This window comes from Pelophylax lessonae, assembly GCF_965119305.1.
Source record: "Pelophylax lessonae genome assembly, chromosome: 7".
Taxonomy (NCBI): domain Eukaryota; kingdom Metazoa; phylum Chordata; class Amphibia; order Anura; family Ranidae; genus Pelophylax; species Pelophylax lessonae.
Window position 1 is genome coordinate 167,753,843 of NC_138774.1, and position 20,198 is coordinate 167,774,040.

Below are 20,198 nucleotides of genomic sequence, written 5' to 3' on the forward strand. Positions count from 1 at the left end.
GTGGTAGAATGGGCAACAATGCAAGAAGTTGGGACGATCGGCTCAGGTTCAGGAGTGGACTCATTGTCCAAAGTGTCAAAGGACCTGTCGGGAGGAATCACCTCAGCTGATTTCTTACAAAACACATCCCGGTAATCGTTGTATGCAGCGGAAAGGTCAAAAGATACCGATTTGGTAGCAACCGGAAGTCTCTCCTTTTGGGTCATCTTGGAAAGGCATGACGAGAGACATGAGGATCCCCAAGCCAGGATCTGACCCAGTCCACATGGGGAGAGTGGAGCTTTAGCCAAGGAAGGCCCAATACAATGGGGGTAGAGGCTTTGGGTAGGATGAGAAAGGATATCCACTCCTGGTGGAGAATCCCTACCGACATCCTAATAGGTAGTGTCTGGAAGCGAATAGGGCCCCCTGGAAGAACAGTGCCATCAATTGCTGAGACTATCAATGGCGTAGAAAGGGGTGAAAGGGTGAGCTTCATAGAAGAAGTGCTCTGGATGGTGGTCTGAGGTGAGGCCTGTAATGCACAGTGCTCTGGATGAAGGTCTGAGGGGAGACCTGCAATGCACAGTGCTCTGGAGGGTGGTCAGAGGGGAGGCCTGTAATTTACACCATCACAGTACTCTGCTCTGGATAGTCGTGCGTTGGGACTCTCATCAGGAGGCCTGTAATGCACAGTGCTCTGAACGGTGGTCTCAGGGAAGGCCTATAATGTACACACACACAGTGCTCTGATCTGGATGGTCTTGAGTTGGGACTCTCGTCGGTTGGACTGTAATGCCCAGTGCTCTGGACAGTGGTCTGAAGGGAGGCCTGTAATGCACAGTGCTCTGAACGGTGGTCTCAGGGAAGGCCTGTATTGTACACACTCACAGTGCTCTGCTCTGGGTGGTCTTGAGTTGGGACTCTCGTCGGTTGGCCTGTAATGCCCAGTGCTCTGGACAGTGGTCTGAAGGGAGGCCTGTAATGCCCAGCGCTCTAGACGGTGGTCTGAGGGGAGGCCTATATTGTACACACTCACAGTGCTCTGCTCTGGGTGGTCTTGAGTTGGGACTCTCGTCGGTTGGCCTGTAATGCCCAGTGCTCTGGACAGTGGTCTGAAGGGAGGCCTGTAATGCCCAGCGCTCTAGACGGTGGTCTGAGGGGAGGCCTATATTGTACACACTCACAGTGCTCTGCTCTGGGTGGTCTTGAGTTGGGACTCTCATCAGTTGGCCTGTAATGCCCATTGCTCTGGATGGTGGTCTGAGGGGAGGCCTGTAATGCCCAGTGCTCTAGACGGTGGTCTGAGGGGAGGCCTGTAAAGCTGCATATTGCTAACTGCTAAGCATGCTATGGACTTTCTTGCTTGCTGAGAGTATAAGTACTGACGGGTTCTATTCAAGAGGAGCTCAGTGGAAACCAAAAGTTCAAGAGGGTAAATCCCTTCCTCTTATTTTCATTTGTTTAAGAAAAAGGGATTGATTTTCGTCATAGTTTTAGTCAGTGGATGAAAATATGGTGTACTTTTAGTTTTGTTTTCCTCCTTGCAAAAAGGCTGCTGATGAAAATTTTGACAAAAATGTTTTTGTTGATGAAATTAACACTGCATAGGATGCAGTCGAGCAGACATCTGACCAAGTTTTTTGTGAGAAAAAGCAAAATTTAAAAATGTTACAGACTTTCTGGAAAGGTTCACAGAGATAGGTTGTGCTCTTTTCCTTTTATTCTAATAAAATCCCATTATCTCCTGGTAAGGGAAATGACTTATCACAAAACTTTCTCCCATCACCTAGTGAACGGTCATTCTGATAATGGAACACAAGAGGGCGCTCTGGCCTTTCTATTACCTTCCAGCATCGTGCTGTGACTCCTCAAACAAAGGAAACGTCCAGACTGAGCAGCAATGGAGGCAATGCATAGACGGGCTCATTGGACAACGCACACGAGTTGCTGCGCTGCAAGACACAGGAATGGCAGCTTACCCAGTTACACTGCATGAGTTTTATTGCAGCACTATTGTTTTACGCCATTTCCTGCTTTGTCTATGGTGTGAAATATAAACCTACATGTGCTTTCTACAAACATTATCTTTCCTATAGAGGAGGACTTTGCACACATATAGAAGGCCCGCAATGGTCCTCTCATGACAGGTACACTTGAACACAATTGGTGCACAGCTCCTCTCATCGCGAGATCTTCCTCCTCCCTGGACGGAAATTGCCGAACCTTTCCGAGCGTCTCATTGAGCCTTCGTGTCGGAGCGTGCCCTCTGCTGGCCAACGCCTCGTACTGCGGCGGCGGTCGGCGGCCGTGGGAGGAGGAGTTTGCGTTCACTCGTTGTCTGCTGAAGCCGAGGCACCGGGTGGGCCCGGGGACACCAGGTAAATATTGTTCAATGGGGGATTAGTGGGGGTGCTGCGGCCCCCCCTGTGTGTCAGTGTTGGGCGGGGAGGAGCGGAGTGGCGGGAGGGGTGGAGTGTGTGACACGGTGGCCTCTGAGGCCTAGTGTGGCGGTGCTGGTGGGGAGCCCGGTGTGCTCTCTATTGTCAGGCCGTGCTGTGGAGGAGCAGGCCTGAGCGGGCAGTGTAGGCCTGGGACAGGGAGCGGCCTTTCCTATGCATTGCCCCGTGTGTGGCGGGGCTCAGAGCTCGGAGAGGTCTCCTGACTGGGCCGCCATAGACCTCTGCTGTAACCGATGGCAACCAGGCAGCTTCTATGAGCAGACTGGAGTTGGGGGGTGATCATTGATGAGCTCAGCAGATGCATTCCATTGGTAAGGTGACATGTGCTTCTAATAACAAAAGGAGTTCTCCTCCAGCAGGCTCCTGAGATATATTCCAACACAGCTGCCACATGGCACACATCATCACCCTGATCATTGCTATGAATAATAATGCATTGGCTGGAAGATGCCCCCTCCATCCCTCACACACGGGATGGTAGGAGAGAGAGGCGTGTGACTGCAGTGATCATGGCACCTCCGCAATGTTGGCTCCCCAGGCACTTGTAGGCAGAGGCGTGTGAATGGAGAAGATCACACAATGGGAAAGGCTGCTCTGATGGCAGCAGGATGGATGGTCAGTTGTGTACAGCTGGATGTGGTCATGTGATGTGTCAATACTCCCTTATCTAATGATGTTTTGGGGGAAGATGTCCTCCTGAGCCAATCAAACGTCTCACATCTCAAGGGTCACAATACAGAGGGTTGTGATGATGACACCACTGCACTGTAACTTTCTTACATGTTGTCATGCTCCTCCCAGTAAAAGTTCTGGGTATGAGGAGCTTTTTTTAGTTGTGTATAAAAGTTTTTTTTGTTTTTAATGTTCCCCTGTAACAGGTCTTTGTCACAGGCCAGCAAGGCCAATGTTAGGCCCTGTTCACACCTGAGCGTTTTTCAGCTCGTGAAACGCTCATCTCTGAAGTCTCAAAACGCCCAACAAGCAAAATCCCATTCATTTCAATGGCCCCTGTTCACATATGACTGTTTTGTCTCCTGAAGCAAAACGCTTGAAGCTCAAAAAAGTACATGAGCTTCTTTTTGGCTGATTACAGGCGTGTTTGTTAGGCTCTTTCACACACTGAGTCCATTGGAAGGACTCTGTTTTTCTCAGCGGGGGATCGATCCGCCGATCCCCTGCTGAGCAGGATGACAGCTGTGTCTCCGCGCTGTGTGTGGAGACACAGCTGTTAGTTCCCTATGCATCTCTATGGGGGAAATCGGATGGGAATGGACCATCGGTCCGTTCTCATCCGATCCGCTGGACGGATGAAAATAGGGTTTCCATCCGTCCAGATTTGACAGATCGGATGTCAGCGGACATGTCTCCGCTGACATCCGATGCCTCATAGGGATGCATGGGGGGGACCGTTCAGATCCACCAAAAAAACGGACAGGCGGATCTGCCTGTGTGAAAGGGGCCTTAGATGTCAATACCTTCCTCTAAACGCCTGCAAAAAACGCCTGAAACCGATACGCTCAGGTGTGAATGGAGCCTTAACATTCACCTTTACCAACAAACTGCTTATGCAGGTAACGGACGTCTGTAGGTGAAAGCAACCTGTTCAGCTTTGACCAATGGTGAGCAATACCCTTGCTATAGGTGTAAGCCATTTATATACCGCACAAATCCTGACTGGAAACCTCCTAGGATGTTGTTAAGGGAGGTCTAGTGTTATTTCCCCCCTTCACCATCACAGGTGCGAGCTTCCAAATGTTGAGCTCATAGCTGTGTCAGGAGAAGGAAAGCACAAGTGAGGGGTGTCAAATTAGAGAAGGAGCTCTATGCAGGTGAGCAGTAACACTAGGATTCTCTTGGAAACGTCGTAGGAGTTTTCCAGTCAGGTTTTATAAATGGCTTACACCTATAGCAAGGGCATTATTCAACGTTAGCCAAAGCTGCATGATTTGTTTTTATCTACAGACTCCCCTTATCTGCATGGGCAGTTTTTTTGGTAAGCGTGAACTACGCCACTTTAGTGATTTTGTCACTAATAAAATGTGGATATTGTATTATATGTGGTATGCATGCTGGGATCTACTGTCAGCTTAATATTGGGGGCCCTGATCTGACTAGCAGAGTCTGCCATTGGCTCTTTCTTTTTTTAATCAGATCATTTTTATTAAACTTTTTTACAACACAAGTAAACATATAAAAAAAAAAAAGAGCAAAACAAGCTCAAGCCAAACATAAGAGCCATAACAGTATAATGTATGAAGTCAAAGGATATAGCGTATAAATTAAGCATGACAGCAGATCAGCGTTAATATATAGCATAACCTATCGCTGGATACCAGTGCAGTGGCCAAAAACATAAACAATGGGGGAAAAAAAAGGGAGAGAAAAACTTTTCCCCAAGCTTCATTCACATTAAAAAATGCTGAGACTAAAGGCACCTTAGCAACCCACAGAACTTGCTTTCTGCACTGTTTATTGTAACAGCGTTGTACATTCAGACCTGAAACGCATCATAAAAACCATACTTTACTTTGTGGTAGAGCTGCACGATTAATCATTAAAAAAAAAAAAAACAATCTCGATTCACCCCCCCCCCCCCCCCCCCCCCACGATTTGAAAACAGCATGTCCTCGATTCTTGCAGAGCTGTTCTCTGCTCACTCACAGCTGTCCAAAAAAGAAAAAAAAAAGCCTCCAGCAAATGTTTATCAACATTAAACATTGTTAGCGCCGGTTCACATTACCGCGACGCTACTTGCAGGGGCGACCTCCGAGATCGCGGTGCGAGCAGCGCGCCGCGACCTCGGAGCGGCCGCCACGGACTTCATAACATTGAAGTCTATGGCGGTCGCCTCCTGGTCGCCCCAAAGAAGCTCCGGACCCTTTTTCTAGGTCGGAGCGACTTGTGTCGCTCCTATTAGAACGGGTCCGCAGCTTCCCTATGGGAGGCGACCTGCGGCGACCTGTGAGGCGACCAGGTCGCCTCACAGGTCGCCCCAGTGTGAACCGGCACTTAGGGCTGCTAGATAACTATAAACACAATGTTTTACAATGTATCATTTCATTTTTAGATCAAAGCAATGAACTTCCATCTGTAAGTCCTGGTTGTCAGGTGACTTAGCCGCCTGACAAGTCGCACTCCATTCAGTGCAATGGAACCATTCTAATCGGAGCGACTCAAGTCGCTCCAACTTAGAAAAATGTTCCTGCACTACTTGGGGGCGACTGCGGAGCTGCTTGCATTGACTTCTATTAGAGAAGTTGTTTGCAAGCCACGCTGAAGTCGCTCTGCATGGGGCGGCTTCAGAGTCTGGTGACTTTAAAGCCGCCCCAGTGTGAACTGAGCCTAAGTGAGGTCAGTTTAACCTCTTAAAGACTAATCCTTTTTCTGACACTTGCTGCTTACAGGTTAAAATCAGTATTTCTCTTTTGTTCATTGATGGACACAGCTCCTGGTATTCATTACCATTGGGTTATACTGCCCATTACAAAAGTAGGACACTAGGCAAAAAAGAATTCTGACTACACCCATGGGCAGTCCGAGGGGGTATACTCCCTCTCTCTGCTATAGCCACTCATTTTTTTATTTTATTCTTGCCTAGTCAGGAGTAAGGACCTAGTTCCTTGCTGGGATCTTTGGTCCTGGCACCATTTTTTTTTTTTTTTTTTTTTCATTTAGATAAATGTTTTTCTCCTGGATTTTTCCTGTGAGATCTGCAATCAACTGCCAGACTGGGCGACTGGCTGGACAGTCTAGATCCAGTGCTCACCCCAGTCTGGCCAACGAGCACGCGCAGACCTCAGCTCCGCTCTAGGTCAGCCGCAACATAGCCCCACTGGACAGGGGCTGGCCTGCGCGCTGAATGCCTCACGAGATCACATACCACCAGGTCTCGGGCTGAGTCGCAGCGTTCCTCCTGGCCCACAGCCCCCCCCCCTGGTTCCTGGTATGGTGAGTAGCTGTCCACCCCTCTCGCCCTGGGGGGTTTTGGGGTGGACATGGGCCCCTCACCTGCCCCCTTCCCCTCCACGTATGCTGAGGCTGTTTGGGTGGTCTGACCACTGTTCCTGGGGTGGGGGGCAGGCGCTTACTGCGATGGGGGGCCAGGGGTTGCGCCGCCGACGATCGGATGATTGACTGTGTGGGGAGGGAGGTTGTACCTGGTGGGGGCTCCTGCCAAGGCCCCCCATCCTGCCTGGATCTTTCCTTGAGGCCTGGTCTCCCTCCTGGGTCCCTGTATGCCTTGTGGGGCCCCCATTTTGTTGTAGCCTGTGTAATTCTATATGCGGTGGCCATTTCGCTGTGGTTTGCCATTGAAAATAGCAGCGGCCATGACCGTGGAGCCCTGTTGGCTGCGATTTCAGCAGTGGGAGCCCCCCTCATCCCCTGGTGTTGACTCTTGGATTATTTTTACTCCCTGATCGCCTCATGTGTAGTGCATTATCCTGGTGGCTGCAGGCGCTTGTTTCTGCAGGGGGTGAGTCTGGTGGGGTCTTCTCCCTCTCTGCTGAGGAACACTTGGTGCTTTGTGCCTGGTAACCAGTGTGGTGGGAGTTGTCCCTTAGCAGTGTTTTTCACCTTTTGTGGGATCACCCTGGTGACTCATGGAGTCTTTGGAGCACATTTCCCCACCTGATCCCCTCTCTGAGGCTCCAGGTCCCATCCATCCATGCACTGATGGCGGTCCTAGAGTCCCTTGTGTCCTGGGTGGAGGTGGCTTTCAGGCGGCCGGGCTAGCAAAAAGCACCCCCCATCTTCCCCCTGACTCATCTGATCCTGAATCTGATTCGGCTTCTACGGATGTGGGTCACCTGCTGGGTCTGCAACTATGTGCCTGGAATCCTCTGATCATGAGGATGATTCCACCACGTCTGCGACCGCGCACGAAAAGGCGCAGGTGGGATGCAGTGATTGTAGCTGTGCTTGAGACCCTGAAGATTGAGGAGGCAGCTAAAGTTGCGACAGAGGTGCAGGTACCCTCTGACACTCTCAAGAAATCCAGAGTGGCAAAGGTGTTTCCTTTCCCCGCCTATTTTTTACAGAATTGTCGCTAAAGAGCGGGGAAGACCGAATTGTCCCCATGGGGTTCCTAAGCGCTTACTAGGCGTCACCCCTTTGGGAAGTCCCCCTCCCCTTAAGAAGTGGACTGGTGGACCCTTCGGTTTCCAGATTAACCTCATTAAGACTTACTGCTGCAGGCAGCCTCTCCTGCGCGAACTGACGTAGCCCTACATCTTTTGCGTGCGTGGTGCTTCTGCCCCTACTAGGCAGCGGGGATGCCGATATCAAAATACACTTGTTATGATATTTTTGGTTAAGAAAAAAACAGCTTTTTTTTTTTTTTTTGGGGATGTTATATAGCAGAAAGTGGAAAAAATGTATTTTATTAATTTTTTTTTTTTTTTTTAAATGGCGCTCTTTTCTTGTTTATAGCGCAATAAATTAAAAATCATACAGGTGGTCAAAAGAAAGCTCTATTTGTGGGGAAAAAAGGACATCAATTTTATTTTGGTACAGCGTCGCTCGACCGCACAATTTTACGTTAAAGGCCCGTACACACGTACCGATCGTCGGCATACAAACGTCGGTGGACGAAGGATCTGCCGATTGTACGCGTGTTAGTATGGTGCCTCCGACAGATGTCTGCGCACAATCCGCGGACAAAAGTCTTTCGTGCAAACATGAAAATATTTGTATGCCGACACCAGAACGGACGATTGTTCGCCTGTCAGTACACAATTCGGCCGACAGACCGCAGATTTGCAAGACTGGGCATGCTCAGAAAATAGAAAACACAGGGAAAGTTAACCATTACATGACATCACTTCTGCAGTCGGCGGACAAAATTCTTGTGCTGTCCTTGTGCTGTCTTTGCACTTTTCAGCAGACACCGACATCCCGGGGAGAAAAGAGGAACATTTGTAAGCCGACCATCGGTACGTGTGTACGGGGCTTAAGATTACCTGACCCCGACCTTGATTCAGAGATGTGCAATAGAGCCAAGGCTCTCTCGCTTCTCATTGGCTCAGATAAAGCAGCAGAAGCCGTTGGCTCCCACTACTGTCAGTCAGAGCCAGTGGCGAGGAGTAGGGGATAGGCCTGAGCCCCATTCTCTGTGTCTTATGGACACATGGGACAGGGCCGAGCCCCATTCTGTGACAGGGCTCGGGAGCAGACATGCACAAGTGCCCCCATAGCAAGTGGTTTACTGTGAGGCACTCAGTGAGGGGTGGAGCCAGAAGAGGATTGTGGCTGCTCTGTGCAAAACCAATGTGCAATGCAGTTAAGCATAACATGTTTGTTTGTAAGAAAAAAATAAAACAGCCAAGCTTTACAATATCTTTAAGGCTCCGTTCACATGTTAGCGTATGGATCACGGGCAGAATCGCCGCGGTTCCGCCCGCGATCCGGAGATTATTGCAAATCGCGGGACGCCTGTGCGTTGCCTGTTGATTTGCAATAGACCCCCAAACGCTTAGCGATGTTGCCGCGATTTCCGCCTGCCGAATCGCGGTAACATCGCGCAAAAAAATCGCGGGACGCAATACGATCCAAAGAAGCTCTTGTACTTTTTTTGGTCGTAATGCGTCCCGCGATTTTTTTTTGCGCGCGATGTTACCGCGATTCGGCAGGTGGAAATCGCGGCAACATCGCTCAGCGTTTGGGGGTCTATTGCAAATCAACGGGCAACGCACAGGCGTCCCGCGATTTGCAATAATCTCCGGATCGCGGGCGGAACCGCGGCGGTTCTGCCCGTGATCCATACGCTGACATGTGAACGGAGCCTAAGACCTGACTAATAACATCTAAAGTTTGCCACTTGTGTATTTTTAGTGATTTAAACCTGTCATAGTGATTGTAAAGTCTTGTTTTAAAAAAAATATATATATATATAACTTGTTCTACTTACCTCCCTCTATGCAGTTGGTTTTGCACAGAGCAGCCCAGATCCTCCTCTTCTCGGGTCCCCCTTCTGTGCTCCTGGCCCCTTCCTCCCTGTTAAGTGCTTGCTGTGGGGGCACCCGAGCCAAGTCACAGCTCCGTGTGTCCATTCAGACATGGAGTCTCAACCCGGCCCTGCCCCCTCTCTCTCCTGATTGGCTGACTGACTTTGAACACAGCAGCAGCCAATCACACCCCGCAACATCGCTGGATAAAGATGGGCTGAGGGTGGCTGTTGCACACAGTTTTTTTTTTTTTTTTTTATCTTGATGCATAGAATGCATTAAGATACAAAAACGTTCGGCCTTTAAACATTTAGAGCAGAAATCAAATAATTTAAAATATGTTTTAAGTACTGAGCTATTCTGGCTGCTCCCAAGTGTGTATGATGTGATGATGTACTATTTGCTCAAACTATAACTTTTTGTACTGTTTGCAGCTGTTGAGCCACATGGGATGGTTGTGTGTAAAAACCGTGTAATGGAAAGAAACCAGAGAAAGTGGCTGATCTTATAGAGCCATATGTTGATGTCCAGAATGCCATAAAAAAGAGGGAATACTACTGTTTTTGATCATGGTTTATTAATAGTTTACACCACTGTTACTGGCTTTTAACCACTTAAGCCCCGGAGGATTTGGCTGCTAAAAGACCAGGGGGTATTTTGCGATTCGGCACTGCGTGACTTTAACGGGCAATTGCGCGGTCGTGCAACGCTGTACCTAAACGAATTTGACGTCCTTTTTTTCCCACAAACAGAGCTTTCTTTTGGTGGTATTTGATCACCTGTGCGATTTTTTTTGATCACGCGCTATAAACAAAAAAAGAGCGTCAATTTTGTAAAAATAACAATATTTTTCACATTTTTTTATATGAAATTCCCCAAAAAAAAATAAATCAATTTTTTTAACATTTTCGGCCAATTTGTTTTATGCTACCTATGTTTGGTAAAAAAAAATCGCAAAAAGCGTATTTTGATTGGTTGGCGCAAAAGTTATCGCGTTTACTAACAAAGGGAAAGATTTTTGTCATTTTTGTTGTTTTTTTTTTTTAACGCGTAATGGCGGCGATCTGCGTTTTTTTTTTTTTTTTTGTTTTTTTTTTTTTTTTTGCAACATTGCGGTGGACAGATCGGAACATTGACATTTTTGACACTTTTGGGGTTACCAGTGACATTTCTACAGTAATCAGTGCTATACATATGCACTGTTACTGTAAAAATACACTGGCAGTGAAGGGGTTAACTTTATTTGAGAGGGAGGGGCTGTGTGTGTCCCTAGGGGCGTGATTCTAACTGTGATTGGCTGTGGCTTGAGGTGTAGGGACACTGATCAACGGTCCTACATAGTAGAACCGTATGATCAGTGTTTCTACACAGGGAGAACTGACAGGCAGCTTGTTTACACAAGCTGCCTGCCTTTCTCCCTCTCCCCCGCCGATCGCTGAGTGACCGGCGGACATTGGGTCCACCGGTCACAAGCGCGGGGGGGTCCGTGACCGCGCCGCCGGCGGCGCGCGCTCGCTCCCCAGACCCTCCCAGGCTAGTGACGTTTATATACGTCACTTTGCCTGTGAGGGGCTGACCGCCGCAGTATATTTACTTGCGGCGGTCGGCAAGTGGTTAAAGATAATGTAAACCCAACATTTCATATTCCTGAAATGTGCCTGCTGAACCATGTACTTGTATAAAAAAAATATCCTGTTCTTTGTATTGCTTTTTGTGTGAATTTTCTGGTGTTCCAGGCAATCCCCCTGCTTACTGTTAACTACTGACCACACTAAGCATGAGAGCACAGCTTACTCAGTTTTCTGGCTTATGGAAATTCAGCCTGCTCTCCTCCAAAGATCAGACTTTTAGTGGGAAGATCAGTGCATTGATGTTCGAGTTCTTTAAGCAGCTATGAACAGAGGTTATGTGATCAATAAAAAAAAAAAAGTATTTTATGTTTTTTAACCACTTAAGCCCCGAAAGATTTTACCCCCTTCCTGACCAGGGCCTATTTTGCGATTCGGCACTGCGTGAGTTTAACGGACAATTGCGCGGTCGTACGATGCTGTACTTAAACGAATTTGACGTCCTTTTTTTTTTCCCCACAAACAAAGCTTCTTTTGGTGGTATTTGATCACCTGTGCGATTTTTTTTTTTTTTTTTTTTTTTTTTTTTTTTTTTTTTTATCATGCGCTATAAACAAAAAAAGAGCGTCAATTTTGCAAAAATAACAATATTTTTAACATATTTTTTTATATGAAATTCCCCCAAAAAATGTAGAAATTTTTTTTTTACCATTTTCGGCCAATTTGTTTTATGCTACATATGTTTGGTAAAAAAAATTGCAAAAAGCGTATTTTGATTGGTTTGCGCGAAAGTTATCGCGTTTACTAACAAAGGGAAAGATTTTTATCATTTTTTTGGGGGGTTTTTTAACGCGTAATGGCGGCGATCTGCAATTTTTGCGGTACTGCGACATTGCAGCGGACAGATCGGACCCTTAACTGACATTTTTTACACTTTTGGGGTTACCAGTGACATTACTACAGTAATCAGTGCTATACATATGCACTGTTACTGTAAAATTTCACTGGCAGTGAAGGGGGTTAACTTTTTTTTGAGAGGGAGGGGTTGTGTGTCCCTAGGGGCGTGCTTCTAACTGTGATTGGCTGTGGCTTGAGGTGTAGGAACAGTGATCAACGGTCCTACATAGCAGAACCGTATGATCACCATTCTTACACAGGGGAAAATGACAGGCGGCTTGTTTACATTAGCCGCCTGCCTTTCTCCCTCTGCACCGACGATCGCCGGACATCGGGTCCGCCGGTCACACGCGCGGGGGGGGTCCGTGACCACTCGGGAGCTTGCCTCCAGGGGCGCGCGCTCGCTCCCTAGACCCTCACAAGCTAGCGACGTAACCCTACGTCGCTCTGCCTGTGAGGGGCTGACCGTCGCAGTAAATAGTCGCGCGGTGGTCGGCAAGCGGTTAAATGCACTCACCGGCCACTTTATTAGGTACACCTTGCTAGTACCAGGTTGGGACCCCCTTTTGTTTTCAGAATTGCCTTAAAGTATAACTAAAGGCAAAACTTTTTTTTATTAGTTTTTGGATAGAGTGGAGAGGAATTACAACACCTGCTAGGTTTTAATGCAGTCTGTGCCTCTATTAGGGAGATCACCCTTCTCGTCCTGCTTACCATTATTAAAAAACAATACTACTTTTTGGGTTGTGCCAATGGGGACACTAGTTCTGGTGACCTGGGGGTCCCCAAGGAATTCTCTTAATTTTCAGAAATTTCCTCTCACTTCCTGTTTGGCTATGGGACATGAAGTGAAAGGAAATCTCCGCAATGGGACACAGATGGCATCAAAAAAAATCTGACGGGTAGCCCTCCCTTACGCTATCCAAAATAAAAATAAAAAAAAACAATGTTTTGCCTATAGTTCTATTTTAAATATCGTGGCATAGATTCAACAATGTTGGAAGCATTCCTTAAAGATTTTGGTCCATATTGACATGATGGCATCATGCAGTTGTTGCAGATTTGTTGGCTGCACATCCATGATGCGATTCTCATGCCACCATCCGCCACATTCCAAAGATGCTCTATTGAATTGGGATCTGATGAATGTGGAGACAATTGAAGTACAGTGATCTCATTGTCCTGTTCAAGAAACTAGTTTGAGATGATTCAAGCTTCGTGACATGGGGCATTATCCTGCTGGAAGGAGCCATCAGAAGATGGGTACACTGTAGTCATAAAGGGATGGACATGGTCAACAAAATATCCCCCACACCTTTACGCCTCCACCACCAGCCTGAACTGTTGATACAAGGCAGGATGGATCCATGCTTTCATGTTATTTATGCCAAATTCTGACCTTACCATCTGAATGTCGCAACTTAAATCGAGACTCCTCAGACCAGGCAACGTTTTTCCAATCTCCTATTTTCCAATTTTGGTGAGCCTGTGCTAATTGTAGCCTCAGTTTCCTGTTCATAGCTGACAGGAGTGGCACCCAGTGTGGTCTGCTGCTGCTGTAGCCCATCTGATTCAAAATTCTAAGTGTTGTGCATTCAGAGATGGTATTCTGCATACCTTGGTAGTAATTAACGGTTATTTTGAGTTACTGTCACCTTTCTGTCATCTCAAACTAGAGCTGCATGATTATTCGTTAAAAGATCGCGATTTACACCCCCCCCCCCCCCCCCCCAATCCCAAAACAGCATTTCCTCAATTCATACAGAGCAGAGCTGTTCTCTGCTCACTCACAGCTGTCAAACATTTGCCGTAGCCTTTTTTTTTTTTTTTTTTTTTGTTATCAACATTGCCAAGGCAGGGAGATACATTGTGTTTAAAGTTAATCATTTTGTTTATTTAGATCAAAGGAATGAACTTCTGTCTGTTACAGCCGGTTCACACTGGGGCGACACGACTCCTTACTACTTTGGGGGCGACTTGTGCATTACCATGCACCACGACTTCGGAGCGACTTGCAGGGACTTCACATAATAGAAGTCTATGCAAGTCGCCCCGAAGTAGTACAGGACCCTTTTTCTAAGTCGGAGCGACTTGTGTCGCTCCTATTAGAACGGGTCCTGTAGCGGTCAATGGACCGCAAGGGAGCGCGACTTGTCAGCTCCCTTGTCAGCTAGTGTGAACCGACTCTTAAGTGAGGACAGTTTAGGCCCCTTTCACACTTGTGCAACTTGTCCTGCGATTTGGGACTGCAAAGTCGCATGACAAGTTGTACTCCATAATTTCCAATGAGTACCGTTTATATCTGTGCGACTTTAAAGTGGTCCCTTCACTACTTTGGGCTGATTTTAATGCGTTTTGAGGTCCAAAGACATAGGAAATGCTTTAAGCCCAGTCAAAATCGCGGCAACAAAATTGCTGTAAAATCGCGAGACTTTTAGGTTGCCTGAGGCCCCTTTCATGCAGGTTTTCCGATCAGGTCCGCCTGTCAGTTTTTTTTCAGGTGGACCTGATCGGATGCTCCATGCACCCCTATGGAGGAGCAGATGTCAGCAGTGACATCTCCGTTAACACCTGCTGCTATCCGATCCTGTCTGTGAAATCCAGACGGATGGAAACCCTATTTTCTATCTGTCTGGAGGATGGAATCGGATGAAAACGGACCACCCCTCCTTGATCTCTCATAGAGAAGTGCGGGGATCTGACAGCTCCGTCTCTGCAAAGTAAGCGGAGACAGACCTGTCATCCGCCTGCTCAGCGGGGATCAGCGGATCAGTCCCCACTAAACCAAAACAGTCCGCCGGGTGGAAAGCCCGTGTGAAAGAACCCTAAACATTTTTCTGACACTTGTTGCTTACAAGTTAAAATCAGTATTTTTTTGCTAGAAAATCACTCAGAACCCCCAAACGTCCATATGTATACATATAGCTATCACAGACCGCTTTTTTTTATAATGTGAAAGATGTTACGCCGAGAATCATGACCGTACATCGAAGCAAAAAAAAATTGTGGTTCTCATTTTATTCAGAATCGTGCACCACTGTCTTGAACCAGTCTGCCCATTCTCCTCTGACATCAGAGCGTTTTCGGCCACACAACTGCCGCTCATTGTATATTTTCTCTTTTTTGGACTATTCTCCGTAAATCCCAGAGATAGTTGTGTATGAATATCCCAGTAGATCAGCAGTTTTTGAAATACTCAAAACCAGCTCGTCTGGCACCAACAACCATGCCACCTTCAAAGTCACTTAAATCCACTTTCTTCCCTATTCTCATGTTCGGTTTGAATTTCAGCAAGTCATCTTCACCACATCTAGATGCCTAAATGCATTGAGTTGTTGCCATGTGATTGGCTGATTAGCTATTTGTGTTACCAAGCAGTTGAACAAGTGTACCTAATAGTGTCCAGTGATTGTATGTGTAAAGAGTCCAGTAACAAATGTTTTGCCTTGTATTTATACTGGTGGTGCACCGAAATTTTAGTCCGAAAATGGGCGTATCCCATTTCGGCCAAAAAAACGGATCAAAGATGCCAAAAATGAATGGCCGCAGAAGGGGGGCGCAGGTGAAGTGTGTATGAGCTGTAACTAAATAAGCCCTTCACTTCCTTGTCAGGCGGATATCTGCACTTTGTTCCTCCGCCGGGCGCTTAAGTCTGAGCTACACTGGTTGTTAGGATGGCCAGCCGACTGGCCTCTAGCAACCAGTGATGTCCAGAGGAGAGGACCCAGAATGCAGAGTGAAGGAGGATCTCCTCGTCCTCCTCCGCACCTATTCCAGAATGGCTCCACCCACCTCCTCCCTTCATGTGCTGTGCAGCGGAAGGTAATCTCTGCATTACCTGGACGGGGACAAACTCTGCATTTTGATTGGTCTAAGCTTGCTCCCTTGTCTGGATCAAAACAATTCAAATCTGTAAAGAAAAGCGCACGCAACCTCGGGCAATAACGCTTTAATTTAGGACAACAATATTGGTATTAGGAAATGCTGATGTAGCTTAGAGTCTTATATACATATATACTTTTAGGATACGTTTATGTATTTTTAGCAGGAGACAACCATTGCTATGTAGGGAATGTGATATCCAAACATGTATCTATAATAGCTCTGGTTAATATCTGCGCTGGTATTAAATTGTATTTTAAATTGTATCTTAAACTGTATTTTTAATATGTTTTTAATATATGTTTTTTAAAAGTGGATAGCCCCTTGCTTCTCCCGTCCCAGCCAAGGTGGATAAGGATTATTGGTTACTGGCCCCTTTAAGAATACACAATTAAATAATTAGGGCCGATGGTATCCCGGGTATATAGGGAGGGGCGTTAGCAGGAAGCAAGGTGGGACCTGAGGAAGGAGGCTCCACCTCCGAAACGCGTTGTCCGTAGTAACAGCAGAGGCAGTGCACCCGTGTCTTGAATCTCCCACCTCGCAGCTCCGTACAACTTGTGGCTCCGGCTTTGGCTGAGGCTCTCCTGAGGCGCCGCAGATTACGTTGGTATAGTGCGCAGGCGCACTAGAACCGGTATCCGGTGACCAGGCAACACAGGAAGTGAAGGAGAGCGGGGATACAGCGGCGGCAGCCGCGAATGAGGAGACCGCAGAGTCACCATCTGGAGGGACGGGAGGAGCGAGTAGCTCCTGTTGGAATGCTGTAAAGCGATTGTCTTAAAGGAAAAGTGTGAGTGCAATTCCAATGTACTGTGTTGTCCTTTATTAAAGCGTTATTGCCCGAGGTTGCGTGCGCTTTTCTTTACAGATTTGAATTGTTTTGATCCGCCCCCCCCCCCCCCCCCCCCCCCCCCCCCAGTGGAGTGAGAGAGGAGCAGCAGCAACCAGGACATTTCAGCTATAAAACATACAAACAAAGGAGGTGAACACATGGACAGCGCCATGGGCTGGTGAAGTACTCCTCTTTGTACTTGTTGTATATCAGCATGTGCAGGATCTGTCCTTTTTGATTGTCCCTTGTCTGGATTGCTGGGCCAAGGGAGCAGCCGGACCCCCCCAATGATGGACACGGACTCCGGGGACCTCAGCGAGGGGGGAGCTGTCACCAGGTAATGACAGAACTTCTCTCCCCCCACTCTGCACTGGGCCACCCACTCTGATCACTGACCTGGGCGGGACCCACGCTTCACTTATAACTACTTCTACTGGAGAGGAGGACGGGGCATGATCTCTACAAGTGGGGTCTGGGCTGTACGGAGAGGGGGGAGCAGCAGACAAACTCCATGTACTCATCACATACCCACTGACACCTGTGTGCTGATCGGGGGAGGAGGGGGGATTTCTAACACCTGGAGGATGGCCATACAGGGAAGGATCTCATCCAATCCATCAACTATTCATAAGACACATCCAGATTTATCAGAACAATTTCAGTGAAATCATAAATATCACATTCATTTAGAAAAAGCATGATTTCATTGAAATTGTTCTGAGAAATCTGATAGAAGAATTGTAGATCAGTAAGAAGTGTATGGCACAACCCTCCATTTTATCAATTTTCCAATCACATTTCTCTACTGGACAGTACAGACAGTGACAGTCAGTCCTCTCTAAGCAGTTTCATTGCCTTTACCAAGTATCTAGAGATGCCTGCTCTGATACAGGCAAGAAGTCCAGGCAGAGGGGCTCTGCCAGTGTTACTGATATTCTCTGGATTTCACCCATTCTGGTCATTGAGAATGGATTGTGCAGCATGTTCTGACCTGTATAGACACATAACATTGTTGTTTTGTGCATTATGGCCAATTTACTTGACCTGAAAATTGATTTTACTGTTGAGTTAGTGAATGTAATCCTGATCAAAACCAATTGCACCCCATTTTTATCTATCTCTGGCGATAGCAGTCTGGTCAGAGGAACAAAACCTATTTTAAAATCATTTGGGGGAAAAAAGTCGGTTTCGGCCAAGGGCATCCTGAATTTTCAGTTTCTGTTTCAGCCCAGAATTTAAATTTTGGTGCATCCCTAATTTATACTGTGAACTGGGGTTTTTTACAAGGTGAGGGTTTACATATACTGTAATACATGCCTGAAGTTCCACTTTAAAGTAAACCCGTAAAATCATTGTTTAGACCCCTTTCACACAAGGGGTCAATTTTTCAAACAGACCCGATCTGACCCTCCATTCTCCACAATGGGCAATTGGGTGTAAACGGATATGTCTGATTTGGGAAAAACAAATAGAAGGCGATCCATTGTTCCCATCCTTTGGATCAGAGAGCAGTCGGGTGTAAATGGACATTTGGTTTGTTTACATTAGACTGCTCATAGAGCAGAGCATGCTGTGTCCTTGTCCTCTCCACTTATGTACCTGTCATCCGGCAGCTTTGCTCAGCAGAGGATTACTGGACAGATCCCTTGCTGGGCAAAACTGCATCCGGCTCGTTTTTGAAAGGGGCTTCAATAGTTGCCTATCTGAAATGGAGGTAACGCCATTGGGTCACCTTGAATCATAGGTAATGTATTGATGAAAGATGTGCCGGCACAGAGGAATGAGGGCGCTTTAACATTTTTTTTCTTCTTATTTTACACTGTCCCTTTAAATTTTTTGAACACTTTTACCCCTAATACAAGGAATGTAAACATCCCTTTTTAATAGAGATTAGGATTACTGGTCCTCTTTATGGAGAGATCTTGGGGTCAAAAATACCCCAATTCTCTTCTTTAACTTTTAAAAGCAAACGATCAAAAAAAAATATATATGTTCTTTACTTTATGGGAAAAAAAAGTCTTCCATCCTGTACTGGAAGTGACATTGTGATGCCGCTCTGGTCCTCCAAGGTAATAGAGGCGAGTATCTACTCTTTGATCACCTAATAGAAGCAGCCAGCTGCATAGTCAAAACGGTAAGCCCAAGAAACACCGGCGGAAGGGAGGAATCCCCTCCTGCCCTTTTGGAAAGCATTCCGGAGGCTCATTAGCCGCCCGAACAGTTTCATGAAAAAGACGACACCTAACTGCAAGCCATAATCCCAGCAAACCAAACATGTATTCACGTATTGCTTTGGGCAAGTGATTGATATGATTCAATAGCGTGTTTTCGTTTTATAATCATTAATTTTTCTCAATTACCAAAGTATGTGATTCCTTTTTCCTGTTTACTTGTTGGATCAATTTTTGAACATTAATGCCCTATTTTTACAGTTACAGCTGTAAGGTATGGAGAAACAACACTACTGCTTAACCACTTAAAGTGGATTGTAAAGTCAAGGTGTTTTTTTTTATCTTTATGCATTAGGATTAAAAGCCTTCTGTGTGCAGCAGCCCCCCCCCCCCCCCTAATACCTGAGCCCCCTCTCTATCCAGTGATGTCCATGAGTGCTTCAGCCGACCGGGTCTCTCTCTGCCTCCTGATTGGCTGAGACACATCAGGGGTGCCATTGGCTCCCGATGCTGTCAATCAAACTTAGCCAATCAGGAGAGGGCGGGGCTGAACAGCAGCTCCATGTCTCATAGGATACAGGGAGCGCTGCAGCTCAGCTTAGGTGCCCCCATAGCAAGCTGCTTGCTGTTGGGGGCACTTAACGGGAGGGAGGGCCAGGAGCTCCAGCCAGGGACTGAGAAGTTGATGATCTGGGCTGCCCTGTGTAAAACCGCTGCACAGAGAAGGCAAGTATACCTATACCATGTTAATTTTAATAGAAAAAAGAGACTTTACAATCCAATATAAGGTCCGCCCTACAGCAGTTTTACTGCTACAGGACAGCACTTGTGCGCCAGATTACCGTATTTTCCGGCGTATAAGACGACCCCCCTATTACATGATCTACCGGTAATACTTATACGCCGAGTATAATATCTCCAAGGTAACCTAAGTATAAGACGACCTCCAATTTTTGGGGGATTTCTTTGAGGTTCAAAAGTAGTCTTATACGCCAGAAAATACAGTACATATAGATATATATAGATATATATATATTAGGGATGCACCAAAATGAAAATTCTGGGCCGAAACAGAAACCGAAAATTCAGGATGACATTGGCTGAAACTGACTTTTTTCCCACAAATGTTTTTAAAATAGTTTTGTTCCTCTGACCAGACTGCTATCGCCAGAGATAGATAAAAATGGGGTGCAATTGGTTTTGATCAGGATGACATTCACTGACTCAACAGTAAAATCAATTTTCAGGTCAAGTAAATTGCCCATAATGCACAAAACAACAATGCTATGTGTCTATACAGGTCAGAACATGCTGCACAATCCATTCTCAATGACCAGAATGGGTGAAATCCAGAGAATATCAGTAACACTGGCAGAGCCCCTCTGCCTGGACTTCTTGCCTGTATCAGAGCAGGCATCTCCAGATACTTGATAAAGGCAATGGAACTGCTTAGAGAGGAC

The 20,198-nt window shown here is 46.7% G+C and overlaps 1 protein-coding gene across 1 annotated transcript in view; it reads left to right on the forward strand.

The window, feature by feature from the left end:
• The first annotated feature begins 2,280 nt into the window (after positions 1–2,280).
• ZBTB33 (zinc finger and BTB domain containing 33) overlaps positions 2,281–20,198 on the forward strand; it is a 32,079-nt gene continuing 14,161 nt past the window's right edge. Inside the window, exon 1 of the mRNA XM_082262928.1 lies at positions 2,281–2,360. The gene's annotated coding sequence lies outside the window, so the exon portion shown is untranslated. The remainder of the gene's footprint in view (positions 2,361–20,198) is intronic.